The sequence below is a fragment of the Silene latifolia genome, chromosome 2 (genome assembly GCF_048544455.1).
Source record: "Silene latifolia isolate original U9 population chromosome 2, ASM4854445v1, whole genome shotgun sequence".
NCBI lineage: Eukaryota > Viridiplantae > Streptophyta > Magnoliopsida > Caryophyllales > Caryophyllaceae > Silene > Silene latifolia.
The window spans coordinates 102,268,784-102,282,622 of record NC_133527.1 but is presented as its reverse complement, the minus strand read 5'-3'; the positions used below and the strand labels follow the sequence as shown (position 1 = coordinate 102,282,622).

Sequence of the window (13,839 nt, the reverse complement as noted above, 5' to 3'; positions counted from 1 at the left end):
CTAAATTCTTCACAATTTCCATGAACTTTCCAAGTTGATCATCAAATTTGGGCTTGGCTTGACGACTTGGAAAAGGAAGTCTAATCAAAATGGGCTCCTTCTCCTTGGCCTTGTCTTCATTTTTCTTTGAACTTTCTTCTTTTGATGATTCTCCATCTTTGGAGTTTTGCACACTTTCTTCCTTTTCACTAGCTTCCACAACTTCATCCTCAACTTGCTTCTTCGGTGCTTCATACCTTGTACCACTTCTCAAGTGAATGGCACTAACGTTTCATGTCTAGGGGATTACTTTGAGGTGGTAATTGCCCCTTTTGTCTTTGTGAGCTCGAAGATGCTAGTTGAGTCAATTGTGTTTCCAACATCTTGGTGTGAGCTAGAATGTTGTTGATGGTGGTTTCCTTTGCTTGGCTATCTTTTTGCATTTGAGTGAAAAATTCTTGTTGATTCTTTTGCATTTGGAGGACCTCTTTTTGGACATCAAAGCCTTGGTCATTTTGGTGATTGTATGGATTTTGATTTTGGTAACCTTGGTTTTGATTGTAAAAGGGTCTTTGATTTTTGTTTCTCATGGGTGGTGGAGTGTATGTTGTTTGAGGGTTTTGAACATTTTGGCTTTTGTATGAGAGATTTGGATGGAATTTGGTGTTTTCATTGTAAAAGTTGGAATAAGGGGTACCATTCTTGTATGCTTGGAAAGCATTCACTTGTTCATTTGTTCCCCTACATTCACCTTGGTCATGTCCCAAAGTTCCACAATTCTCACATATCCCACTTGGGATTGATGAGGATACCGTCATGGCATTAACATGATGCTTTGATGATTTTGAGTTTTCCTCAAGTCTAGCCATAGCTTGTTCAAACTTCAAGTTGATTGTGTCAATGTGAGCACTAAGTTGAGCACCCAATTGAGTAACGGAGTCCTCTTCATGCTTTCCTCCTCTAGTAGCCTTGTGAGGTCTACTATATTGTGAGTTATGGACCGCCATTTCGTCAATCTTGTTCCATGTTTGATTGTCATCAACTTCGGTGAACATTCCATTTGATCCCATATTGAGAATGTTCCTAGAATCTTCATATAAACCATTCCAAAATTGTTGTACCAAAAACCATTCGCTAAGTCCATGGTGAGGACATGAGCGACAAATTCCCTTGAACCGTTCCCAAGCTTCATACAAAGACTCTTCATCCCTTTGCTTAAAACCCGTAATTTGAGCTCTTAGCATGTTAGTCTTTTCCGGTGGGTAGAATTTTTTGTAGAAAGCTAGAGCCAACTTCTTCCAAGAATCTATTCCAAGGGTGGCCTTATCAAGGCCCTTCAACCATTGCTTCGCGGTGCCGATTAAGGAAAAAGGAAATAAGACCCATCTAATTTGGTCTTGAGTCACGCCCGTTTGAGAGATAGCATCACAATAGTCGCAAAAGGTTTCCATATGGGAATGAGGGTCCTCACTAGGCATCCCCCCGAATTGGCTCCTCTCAACTAGTTGGATGAAGGCGGACTTGGCAATAAAATTTCCGGTGAGATGTTGCGGTGTAGGAGTACCATTTAGTAGATTCTCCTCGGTGGGTACGGAGTGCGACGAGAATTTTGGCATTGTAGGTGGATTTTGTGGGGTATTGTGTAATGGGTTTTCTTCTCCTTCTATTGCGAAAGGATTGACACACTCACTAGTGGGTTGGACAACTTCACTAATACCTCGTAAATTCCTCCTAAAAACTCTCCTATTGTTCGTCAAGGTTCTTTCGATTTCACGGTCAAAAGGTAACAAATAACTTTGTAACCTTCTAGACATGCAAAATATCAAACAACTCAAAAACAATTAGAACAAACCTTGAGGGGTTTTACTTCCTCAAGGCAAAGAAAGACACAACTAATAACAATAAAAAGAAATCTAAATCAAACAAACACCGTCCCCGGCAACGGCGCCATTTTTGATGCGATCCCGCTAAGTGTTCACAAATTAAGATGTGGTCGTTGGTCACGGTCGAATCAAAACACAATTTATAACTCCACAAACAACTCTACAATTAGTAAAGAGGCAAGTAAAGGTCGGATCCCAAGGGACGGGAGTTGAAATGAGATTTCTATTGTAACTAGTGGTGTCTAAGGGGTGTCACAAATCGGGTTGATGTAGAAGGTTACTAAACTAAAATAGCAATGAAAATAGATAAGCAAGATGAATTAAAGGGGTGTAAACAATTGATTAAAGGCACTAGGGTGTCATGGGGTCATAGGGGAATCATGGGATATGATCATACAAACATGTTCTCAAATTATAAGCAAGCAATTATTGTTGTGATGGATTGAGTTGGGTTATATCTTACAATCCTAGGAAAGTTTGGGTCCTGGAGCCGAATCGATTAGATTGTACAACACCTACAAGTCGACTTAATCTTCCCTACTCAACAACATGCATGGTCTAATGAGACTCGAGTTGGGTTATGTCTTACAAATCTCATTGAAAAGATAGAAGATGATAGTAAATGCAAGGATTCATAGGCTTAGGATTTCATCAAATATAACATGTGCATGAGTTGAGATCAAAACAAGCAAGCAAATAAAACATGAAAGCATATTAATTTAAGCATGAATCATTCCCCATGTTGGTTTCCCTAATCACCCATTAACCCTAGCTAAGAGACTACTCACTCATTATCATGTTGATCATGCTAGCAAGGTTGTCAATCATACCAACAATATGAAACATGATGAATAAATGAAAGTAATTAATAATAATTAAAAAGGGATTAAGAGATTATACCTACTAATGATTCCAATAATAAAGCAAAGATAAAAGAAGTACTTGAATGCTTGATTGAGAGGTTGTCAATCTCCCAACAATAACCCAAAATAATCTTCAATTACCCAAAATAAAGGATGAACAAAAGAGAGATTAAAGAACCAAAACTTGGATTAAAACTTGATTAATACTTGATTACAATATTAAAGAGAGATTTGATTGAGATTAACTATACTAATTATTGATAAGAAGAACATGCTCCTCTAATTAGACTAATGGGGTATTTATAGTGGAAATTAGGGAGGATGCATTAGGGTTAACTAAGGGCTAAACTAGTAATTACACTTTTTAAGTTGAGCAAGGAGGAGCCGGTATTTTCTGAGAGAAGGGCTTCTTTCTTCGTAGCTTGGAGAAGACAATCCGTGTTGTGCTAGAATCCGGGCGGAATGGGGTCGGGACGGGCGGATTCTGGCGTTGGAATCCGAGCGAATTCATGGGAATCCGGGCGGATTGTGGAGGGGGAATCCGAGCGGATTGTGGCAAAGCCGCTCGGATTGTCTTCTTTGCGGGGACGGACGGATTGGTGACAATCCGCTCGGATTGTCAGTCAGCAACAATTCTTCTTCTTTTCTTCCCTTTTCTTCATAAATTCCTTGGGGATTTCCTTGGGGATTCAAGGATCCTTTCTCAACATTTCTCTTCTACTATGATATGTACAAAGGCCTTCTAATCTTGTCTCTCCTTGATGCTTGGTCATTGAATTCGATCAATTTAGTCTCGTTTTGCCATGAAAATGCAAGATTTTTACTCCTTTCCTACCAAGGGATCAAAATCTCAAAGAATATGCAAAACAAAGAACTAAAGATAAGAAATGACCCAAATAAGCACTAAAAAGCATGGAAACAAGGCTAATTTGGGGGCTAAATATGCGCCAATTATGGTCACATCAATCATCATATCTCTCAATAATGCTGCTTCAAATCTTATTACTAACCCTTCTCATTCCATATTATCCGTTCATATGTACAGTGATGTCAGTAATAATGCATGCATCGGAATTCTAACGGGCCGTAATTATGCATGCATCTAGTAATATTTAATTTTTTTTTTTTTTTTTTTTTTTTAAGAACAAAGAACAACGGTTATTTACAAACAACCCGTTGTCTTTAGTTATAACAACGGTTTTGTATAATAAAACCCGTTGTTATAACTTTCCCCCCAAAATTGAGTCACACTTTCCACAACGGGTTTTTATACTTAAAACCGTTGTTAATAGTTTTAACAACGGGATGCATAAGAAAACCAACCGTTGTTATAACCTTTTACAACGGACGCTTTAACAACGTCTGCTTTTTTATATAACAACGGTTTTTGACCGTTGTTATAGCCTGTATCTGTAGTAGTGACTATGGCGACGTGAGGCGGCTCAAGGGGTCTGAGCCAAGGACCTGTCGTCGGGAACATTTTAGAGTCTGTCCACTATCGGGGAGGGTCATTTAAAGTCCATTAGACTACTTAAGGAGGCTCGCCAGCCATAATAAGAGATCATACCTCAAGAGGAAATAAAACGTGAGATTGGAAGAGGCAGTAGGACGTAGTTAGGAACTGCGAGGAGAAATCTGCTTGGGTCGATGTTGATCTCCGCGTGTTGAGAGTGGCAAATGTCTGTCCGTGTACTCTCGTCGGGGAAACATAATTGGGAACTGATCTCGATGTCTCGAGAGGGGCGATTGGTTATCCGTATACTCTCGCTGGGGGAACAGAGTAGAGGCGTGTCGAAACACCTCTCAAAGAATATTCGCTCGTTGTGGCAAGCAAAGTCTTGGTAAAAGGATAAATATTACGGGAGTTGGCAGTTAGCTTGGAAATGCGGGTCCGGGCGAAGAACAAATGTCAAATGAACCAAATATACGATGTGTAGAATGAAGGAAGAGGCGCACCAAAGATGGGCCCACGAATAACGAACTCATAACGAATCTTCAAAAATTCATTTGGAGGAAAACTGAGAAAGAGGCACAGCAAGAGCTGCGTCTCTTGGAAGAGGCGCATCACCCTGCTGCGTCTATTCCGAATGTGGATTTTCCGAGTAAAAACTCGATGAAACACGGGATTGTCTTCATAATTTCGAAACAATAAAACCTCAAATATTCTCACAAATTCCAACCATTTCTTGCTAAAATTCGATCATAAGCTTGCATTTTCCATGACAAATCGAGGTATGTGTATTAATCTTGCATTAATCTTCCGTATTTGATCAAATTGGATCAATAAAATCAAGGTATTCAACAGTAAATGTCGAAATATTTGGGGCTTTTCTCCCAAATGATTTTGCCTTGTTAAATTGACCTTGCAAATGGATAATTGGTACTATAAGGATCGTAACCATGTATTCATTTCGAATTTTCGTTGAGTTTTGAGCATTTGAGTGAAATTAAGACGGTCTCATGACTAAACCGTATATTGCTTCGAAAATAGCCTTAGGATTGCCCATTTGTGATGAAACTTGGTATTTGGAATCCTTGTATGATGGGTAAACTTCCTACCATTTTGGAATTTTGATTTGTGTGACTTTTTCAGGTCACTTTTTTAGGGCATAATCGTCGTTATAACGAAATGTTTGTCGAAATTTCGACTCGTAACCAAGACTAGGATTCAACTTAGGCTTGACTTGACCCAAATTACCACATGAGCGGACGGTTTTCTAGGAAAATTGGCCGAAAAAGAGCGATAAAAGAACGATTTCTGAGCTCCGAAAACTCGAAAATCCTCTAATTAAGGCTTGTCGTCACTTGACGCGGCCTAAATTCACTTCAATTTTGCAGATGATGAGGCTTCTACGCCAGGGAGAGCTCCTATAGACGTGGACACAGCTCTTGACCCTTCTCGTACGCTTGAGGAGGCGTTAGAGAAGGCTTTGCTGCCGGAGTGGCAGCTGCTGAGGACGAGGTCGTCGAAGAGGAGGTTGTTGAGGAGGAGGAGGCCCCGAGATGGGCCAATATCGGACGAGGTGGTCACCCGAGGGGAGCACCAGAGTGGGTGAGCCTTGGGACAACGGGCACCTCATCTCCGGGTCAGAGGGTCACTGTCCTACAGACGATGAAGAGCTTGGTAACTTGAACTCATCACTCTTTCATTTATCTTCTTTCATTCCTATTTACTATTCATTTTCCCTTTCATTCGAGCTAAAGATAGCTCTTGCTTTGAATCAAAATAGGAGGGCGGGAACATCAGGTCGTTCTCGGGTTACACGACGATGATGGGGGCCTATGAGAAATTGTCAGGAGAGGAGCAGGCCATCATCGAGCGAGAAGCGCTTGGTGCCTTGGTACAGGCTTGGAGGGACATCACGAGGAGGAAGATTCGGGCTAAACTTAGCCTGGTTCGAGCCTTCCAGGATCGGTTTTGGGATACGACCTTGATGTGACCATAATTAGAGCATATTTAGTCCCTGAATTAGCCTAGTTCCCATGCTTTTTAGTGAATATTTGGGTCATTTATTGTCTTTAGTTCTTTGTTTTGCATATTCTTTGAGGTTTTGTATCCTTGGTAGGAAAGGAGTGCAAACCTTGCATTTTCACGGCAAAATGAGACTAAATTGATTGAATTCAATGACCAAGCATCAAGGAGAGACAAGATTAGAAGGCCATTATAGTAGATGGGCAATGATGAGAAAAGATCCTTGCATCCCCAAGGAAATCCCCATGGATTTTATGAAGAAAAGGGAAGAAAAGAAGAAGAAACAAGGCTGGGCAGCAATCCGTGCGGATTGTCCTGAAGACGCCCGTCCCCAGCACCACAATCCGTGCGTCTTCCATACAAGACGCCCGGGAAGCAGCTACCAGAAGACGCCCGTCTTCTCCCAAAGACGCCCGGGCAGAGACAATAGAATTCGGCCGTCCCGAGCCTAAGACGCACGGATTCCAAGGCAGCGGAAATTCGTTTCCTCAAGCTTCAAGAAAGATGCCCATCCTTCAGAAAATACCGGCGTTTCCCTAAGTAGGGACTTAATCGTCATTTAAGCCTTTAGTTAACCCTAATGCATCCACCTAATTTCCACTATAAATACCCCATTAGTCTAATTGGAAGAGCACGTTCTTCTTATCATGTGACACCCTCACTTATCGCGGAAAAGTAAACACGTAATTCTAGAATAAAACTGCATGGATATGTTTGTAATAGGTTCAATTGGGTAAAAACCTGTAATTGTAAAACCTGAACCTGTTATAAAGATATCCAAATTGGAAGGTGTCAAACATACAAGGTCTAACTAGAAGTTTCACAACATAACCATCGCTAAAGTCGCGAAACAAAGTTATACAACCCAAATATGAGAAAGGGAGACATATGTCCCTAAAATGTAAGTGACATAAAAAGTGTTTAAGAGTCACAATATAATAAAGTCAATCTAGGTTCCAAGGTTACTTTGCTCGCTAGCTCGTCCGTGTACCCCATATATGCATCACCTACCTGTCAATCGCATTTTATACAAATACGAAAGCCACCACGGTCGGTGGGGAGTAACTCCGAGTTCTCCCAGCCACGAAATGTCATAAATAATATAACATGTAAACATAAAAATATGAATACGAATCACACAATGCCTTATTATATAGATGCTAGACAATCGTGCTTATCATGTGAACAACAATATAACAACACATAATCCTAGCATGTGAATACTAGACCGACTCATACTACACTATCATGTGAATCACATAACATCAAGGAATCCAAACTCTATCAACCATAGCCGGCTTGCATCTCACCTTCTATGATTCATAGAATCATCAAACAAGAAAGGGCAATATATCAAAGACAGGCATAAGTTCTTAGTACGGTCAATAGTCACTCTGTAACTCGAGTCTATACCACGAGGTAGGGAAGGTAATCGAACCGGTATCTTGGCTCAGAGGTTCTATCAAAACATGGCCAAGACACAACACAACCCTAGCCTAAAATCTGCGCAGACCTAGACATGCGGATACACACCACCGCACCCAAGACCCACAATTGTATAAAACCATGTGAGTACCCTAAGGAGTCCACCAAAGGGTTGGCTAGTACTTAAGCTGACCACTTACTCTCAAAATAAGTAACGAGGTCATGCCCCAACTTGGATATAAACCCACCAAGTCAGGAACACAGAGGCTATTAAGCAGTGAACATACACTCGTCAAAGACTATAATGACCTATCTATGATGAAGGCCGAAATACTCACCTAGGACCTAGTGACTAGTCCCGACTTGAATACTTTAGCCCACACCACACAAGACAAGTAGGATACCCAATTCAGGTGACAATCCAACACTATCTCCATTATCAATAATAATCCAAATTCCATCTAACCGTTAATTTCATAATTCATGAGAACAAGCTAAAATGGCAAAGAGGCAACAAGAAGACTGAAGTATAAGGCAACCAATTCATCCAACAACCAACATGTGAAATGATAATTACAAATATCAAGACATAACATAAAATTTCCAATAACAACCAATCTCACCTCAAAGACAAACCCTCGACCCGAGTCCCGCGACGGGTCATCGGTCAAATCGAGGCTGACTGGTTTAAACCTAGTTTGACCAAACTCGTTCGGTCAATCGGCCCACTCGTAGTCTTGGCCTACTTTGGCCCAAATCACAAATTTTATCGCAATATTATTCTCATGCTATTTCCAATTTCTATCATGTGAAAAACGAAAGTAACACATTATCAATCACCTAAACACTTAACAAACAACAAGCACAACATTAACTACTAATGTGACATTAATTCGTCGAGTAACTCGAAATAGTTACCTTACGCTAGCAAAGAGACAAGTAATAACTTGAGAAAGCTTCTAAAACCCAAAATTACTCTTCATCTTCAACCACATATGAGGCACCTAAAAAATTATGTGAAAGGACGATATTAACGAATTATCTTTATATAAAATATGAGACGGAAATTAATTTAATTATATTTTAAATAAACCAAACTAGCGTCAAAACAAATTATAGACACGGCTCTAAAATTATTATGACAACCTCAAACTCGGCCTAACCACCAACTACACATGGCCTCAAACTCGTGACTTAGCTAGGCCACTGCCTAGGCCACGGCCAGGCCACTAGGAGTCCGACACGACCACCACCCGACTACCCATAGCCACCCTTCACCCTACTTCATAACCTGACCCAAAAATCAGTCCAAAACAGAATACCAATCGTCCCCTTAAGACTCCATTCTCGCGCCTAAAAACAGTCCTAGCTGAGCCAACTTAGTCAGCATTTAAAACGGTTTTAGAGCGGGAATCCACAAGTATAAAGCAACTCAAAAACAGACCCTAAAGACTACAAAAATCGCCCCAACACAGAGTCCAAATCAGTCCAAAACAATCCCTACATGTCAGTATACACCGTCTCAACTATAAAACACACCAATTATCACCCAAAACAATCCATACATGTCAAAGATACACCGTCTTAAATTTACCACTTACTAGCTAGCATCCCAAATGATCCCTAGAGGTCAGTATACACCGTCTCAATCATCTCCACATATCAGTATACACCGTCTCAACTATACAACTGACTAATTAACATCCATAAGGATCCCTATATATAATTATACACCGTCTTAATTATAAAACAGACTAACCAGCATTCGAAATAAACATATTTTATAAGTAATATCGAGTAATCTATAATTGTTACCTTTTTCCGATTGAACTAATCATTTATGACTAACAAATCTTCTACAAGACCGTCTATTTTAGTACATACAACCGTCTTATAAAAAATAAAGCTGAAAATATAAATGGGTTTGTAAAAATACATGACGAAAATGAATTTTACTTACAACGGATTGACGAGAACGACGAGAGGAGCGCTATGGAAAAAAAATAGTTGAAAACGGATGACAAACGGAGCACCAGGACGGATTATAGACAAAAGTTGAAGAAGGAACAAATAGAAGGACGAAGAAGGACGAAGAAGAAGAAAAGAGACGTGGGGAAATGAAAGAATGAGTGACGAGCTTGCTAGCCTGCTATATATTATACGTACGTTTCTTCGTCGTTAAGAAACTTCTATAGTTATTAAAACCGTTTCGAGTTAAATTTAACCGGTTTTAGTAAGAGTTTCAGTAATAAAACGGAATCAATAATAAATAAATTTAATGAGTGAAAATAAAATAAACTCAGCTAGTTAACGTAAATAATAAGAAATCGGCTTGAAACGGAATTATTAGCGATTTTTACGAAACTAACGGATATTAATAAAAATTGCTAATTTAGTGAAATAAGCTCAAAATAGCTAATTGGACGGTTTTGTTCCCAAAATCCATCTCGGGTTTACTTAAAACAACTTTCATAAGGACTCGTAAAGAAACGGAAATTATTAAATAAATAAACTCGAACTAATTTCAGTAAACTCGAACTAACTTTAAATAAACTTATTAATGATTATTAAAATTAACGTATCGAATTATGATGAAATTAATTAATTAGCTAAGCATAAATATATAAATCGTTAAATGATGTAATTAAATTCAAAATAGCAATTAAAAGAATTTTATCCAACTTAATAAAATACAGGGTGTTACATATCAATCCTTAGAGTAGTTAATACCAATCAAATCTCTCTTTAGTTTTGTAATCAACAATTAATCAAGTTTTAATACAAGTTTTATTTCCTTAATCTCTCTTTTGTTCAGCCTTTATTTTGGGTAATTGAAGATTATTTGGGTTATTATTGGGAGATTGACAACCTCTCAATCAAGCATCAAGTACTTCTTTTATTCTTTGCTTTATTATTGGAATCATTAGTAGGTATAATTCTCTTAATCCCTTTTTCATTATTGCTAATTACTTTCATTTGTTCATCATGTTTCACTTTGTTAGTATGATTGACAACCTTGCTAGCATGTTCAACATGATAATGAGTGAGTAGTTCCATAGCTAGGGTTAATGGGTAATTAGGGGAAACCAACATGGGGGAATGATTCATGCTTAAATTAATATGTTTCATGGTTTATTTGCTTGCTTGTTTTGATCTCAACTCATGCACATATTATGTTTGATGAAATGCGAGCCTATGAATCCTTGCATTTTTTACCCATCACCTATCTTTTCAATGAGACTTGTAAGACATAAACCAACTCGAGTCTCATTAAACCATGCATGTTGTTGAGTAGGGAAGACTAAGTCGACTTGTAGGTGTTGTACAATCTAATCGATTCGGCTCCGGGACCCAAACTTTCCTAGGATTGTAAGATATAACCCAACTCAATCCATCACAACAATAATTGCTTGGTTATAATTTGAGAACATGTTTGTATGATCAATTCCAATGAATCCCCTATGACCCCATGACACCCTAGTGCTTTATATCAATTGTTTACAACCCTTTTAGTTCATCTTGCTTTTTTATTTTCATTGCTACTTAGTTTAGTGACCTTCTACATCAACCCAAATTGTGACACCCCTAAGGCACCACTAGTTTCAATAGAAATCTCATCTCAATTCCCGTCCCTTGGGATCCGACCTATACTTGCCTCTTTACTAATTGTAGAGTTGTTTGTGAAGCTATAAATTGTGTTTTGGTCTAGGTGATCCTAACTACAAGTTACCGAAAAGATTTAGTCTGACCAGACCTCTACCATTCACATGCCTTTCGGTGAGGTTGGGGTCACGTTGGAGGACTACGACATGATTTATGGCTTGCCGTGCAGGATTGAGGTAGTGGCGTGGCCGGAGACAGCCATGAGGGTTGACTCGGCTGAGGCTAGGAGCTTGATCGGCTGAAACTTGATGCCGAAGGCTGCCGCGGTGCCCGGGTTGGTGCCTAGTTCCTATGTTCGGGATTATTTTGCTGGGAAGAGACCGGCGATGGTGGTGATCGATGGGAGGGAGACGGCTCCTCCTCCTTGCACTACGGAGGAGAGAGCTCGTTTGTGGCTCTGGTGGTTCTTGTCTATGATCTACCTCGGAGACAAGGGGGAGAGGTTATCGACGAAGCTTCTTCCCTTCCTTTCCGACTTGGGTGGCCTAGGCCGTTGGGACTGGGTCACTGCTGGCTTTGCGGTCCTCATTCGCTATATGAGGGCCATGGTTCGTCCGGATTTGATACAGAAGGGGACTTCTCCTGCCACTATTGGCCCTGTGCTGGAGGTATGAATCTCCATTTATTTTCATGAAAGATCATTTCTTTATCAAATCACGAAAGATCGTCGTTAACTATCTTGTTTTATAAGCGTGGGTGTACTCCTACTATCCGGGCCTCGCACCCAAGAGGACGGAGCCAGGGGAGAGAGCTTATCCCGTCGTGAGGGATTGGGTGATGTGTCGCACGAAGAGTCAGCGTTCCTTCCACGACGCCTATCGACGGGAGGTGAACGCTCTGCAGCTGGACGGCGTGAGTATCTTCGAGCCACTTTTCTTTGTTTACTTTTCATTGCTTCCTTTCGGAACCGATCATATGAATGACCTATTGTTGGCTTTTTATAGTGGGTGCCTAGGCCTTGGGCGGACTACACTGGCGCTCCTCCTTTTGTGGCTGAGGTCCTTCGACCTAGGAGCTCTAGCCGGTTGCTTTTGAGGACGTCGATGGGTCCTTTGTGGTACTTGGGCGAGCGCTTGGCTCGTTAGTGCTCCCGAGATGTCCTGATGGTTCCCATCGATCCTCTTCGGACGATGTTAAGGGATCCTTCCGACGCTGAGAGGGAGGCTACTTAGCTGGCGTCGGTGGCGATGCCCTCCTTCTTCCTGGTGAGGACTACTCGACGTTCCTCTTCGGGAGGCTGGCGTACTGGCCAGTTGTGTTAAGTGTTTTGTTCCCTTTCAATTGACATGAAAACATGATGAATGATCATTAATTAATGAAAACAATTTGGATTTAGCAGTAGGTTGAGGTGGCGGGCATCGAGCCCCCAGAATACCCCGAGACCCTCGAGTACACTGACGCGAGGGGGATGAGGACGATCTCCGAGCTTCACGACCTCGATGCGGTGGTGAGAGATGCAGGTCTAGACGAGTGGCAGCATCTGAATCGGAGGGTATTCTCCCTAATTTAATCAGCTTCCGTATAAGAATACACTTTTTTAAGCCTATCAACTTATTGAGGATCCTTGAAATGTAGGTTGCGCCATCCTGGTTCGTGTTTTTGTGGAGGGTAGCCAACCGGCTACGAGCTACTGCCATCGAGGCACTTGCTGGCGGTCGAAGACGTTAGGTATGAACCTTCCGTTTACTTCATTTTCGAATTTTCTAACTTTATTTGTGTTTGAAATGATTGACATGAGCCAATTATTGTCGTTCGCAGAGGGAGCGTGACTTGGAGCGAGAGCTTGCCCACTCCCGGGATGAGACAGCTCGCCTGCTGAGGGAGAAAGAGGTCCGCGACGCCGAGATCGTTGCTCTCGAGGCGAGAGTCACAGAGCTAGGCGGCGACCAGCTGTAGTTTGTTGCTCTTTGTCGTTTTGTTGTTGTACTTTATACATTTTGTACATTTTGGAACCTTTATTTTTCACTTTATGCCTTTTGTTTTGGGCTCGAGCCCCCAGTTTGGTGTACATATTCCCTTTTTGGTTGTATATGATGGACTCAATGCCTTTGCTGTTGGGTTGCCTTGTTTGTACCTGCAGGTCAGCTTTGAACAGGTTTGGTAGATGACGGTTTACGCCGTCATGGTGCCGAAATGTACAAAGAGGTTACATATAAAACACATATTTGTACACATGGCCTAAATTAGTGCAAGACAAAGACTCGAAAATACAAAAAGTTTACTGAAATTTACTGGACGGTAAGCAGGGTTACCCCCTAAAAAAAGAAAAAAATAGAAACATAAGTTTGAAATGTGAAATGTACTGGGGGTGAAATGATTCCAAAAAAAAGAAAATTTAAAAGAAAATGTGTAAGTTTGAAAATGAATATCTAAATTGGTGAAATGATTCCCCAAAAAATAAATTTAAAAAGGAATGTATAAGTGTGCTGAAATGACGAAAATGCGGATATCGCCTCGAAATGCGTGCCCGCGGAATTTAGGATACGCACAACATGGTAATTTACCGGATTTACCAAAACAATAAACCATATGAATAGGAAATTATTCTTGGAGG

At 40.6% G+C, this 13,839-nt stretch overlaps 1 non-coding gene across 1 annotated transcript; it reads left to right on the top strand.

Moving 5' to 3' along the window:
- Positions 1-1,116: 1,116 nt before the first annotated feature.
- Positions 1,117-1,223, top strand: LOC141644575 (small nucleolar RNA R71). Its single transcript, XR_012544188.1, has one exon. It is a non-coding gene; the product is annotated as a small nucleolar RNA R71 (small nucleolar RNA).
- Positions 1,224-13,839: the final 12,616 nt, after the last annotated feature.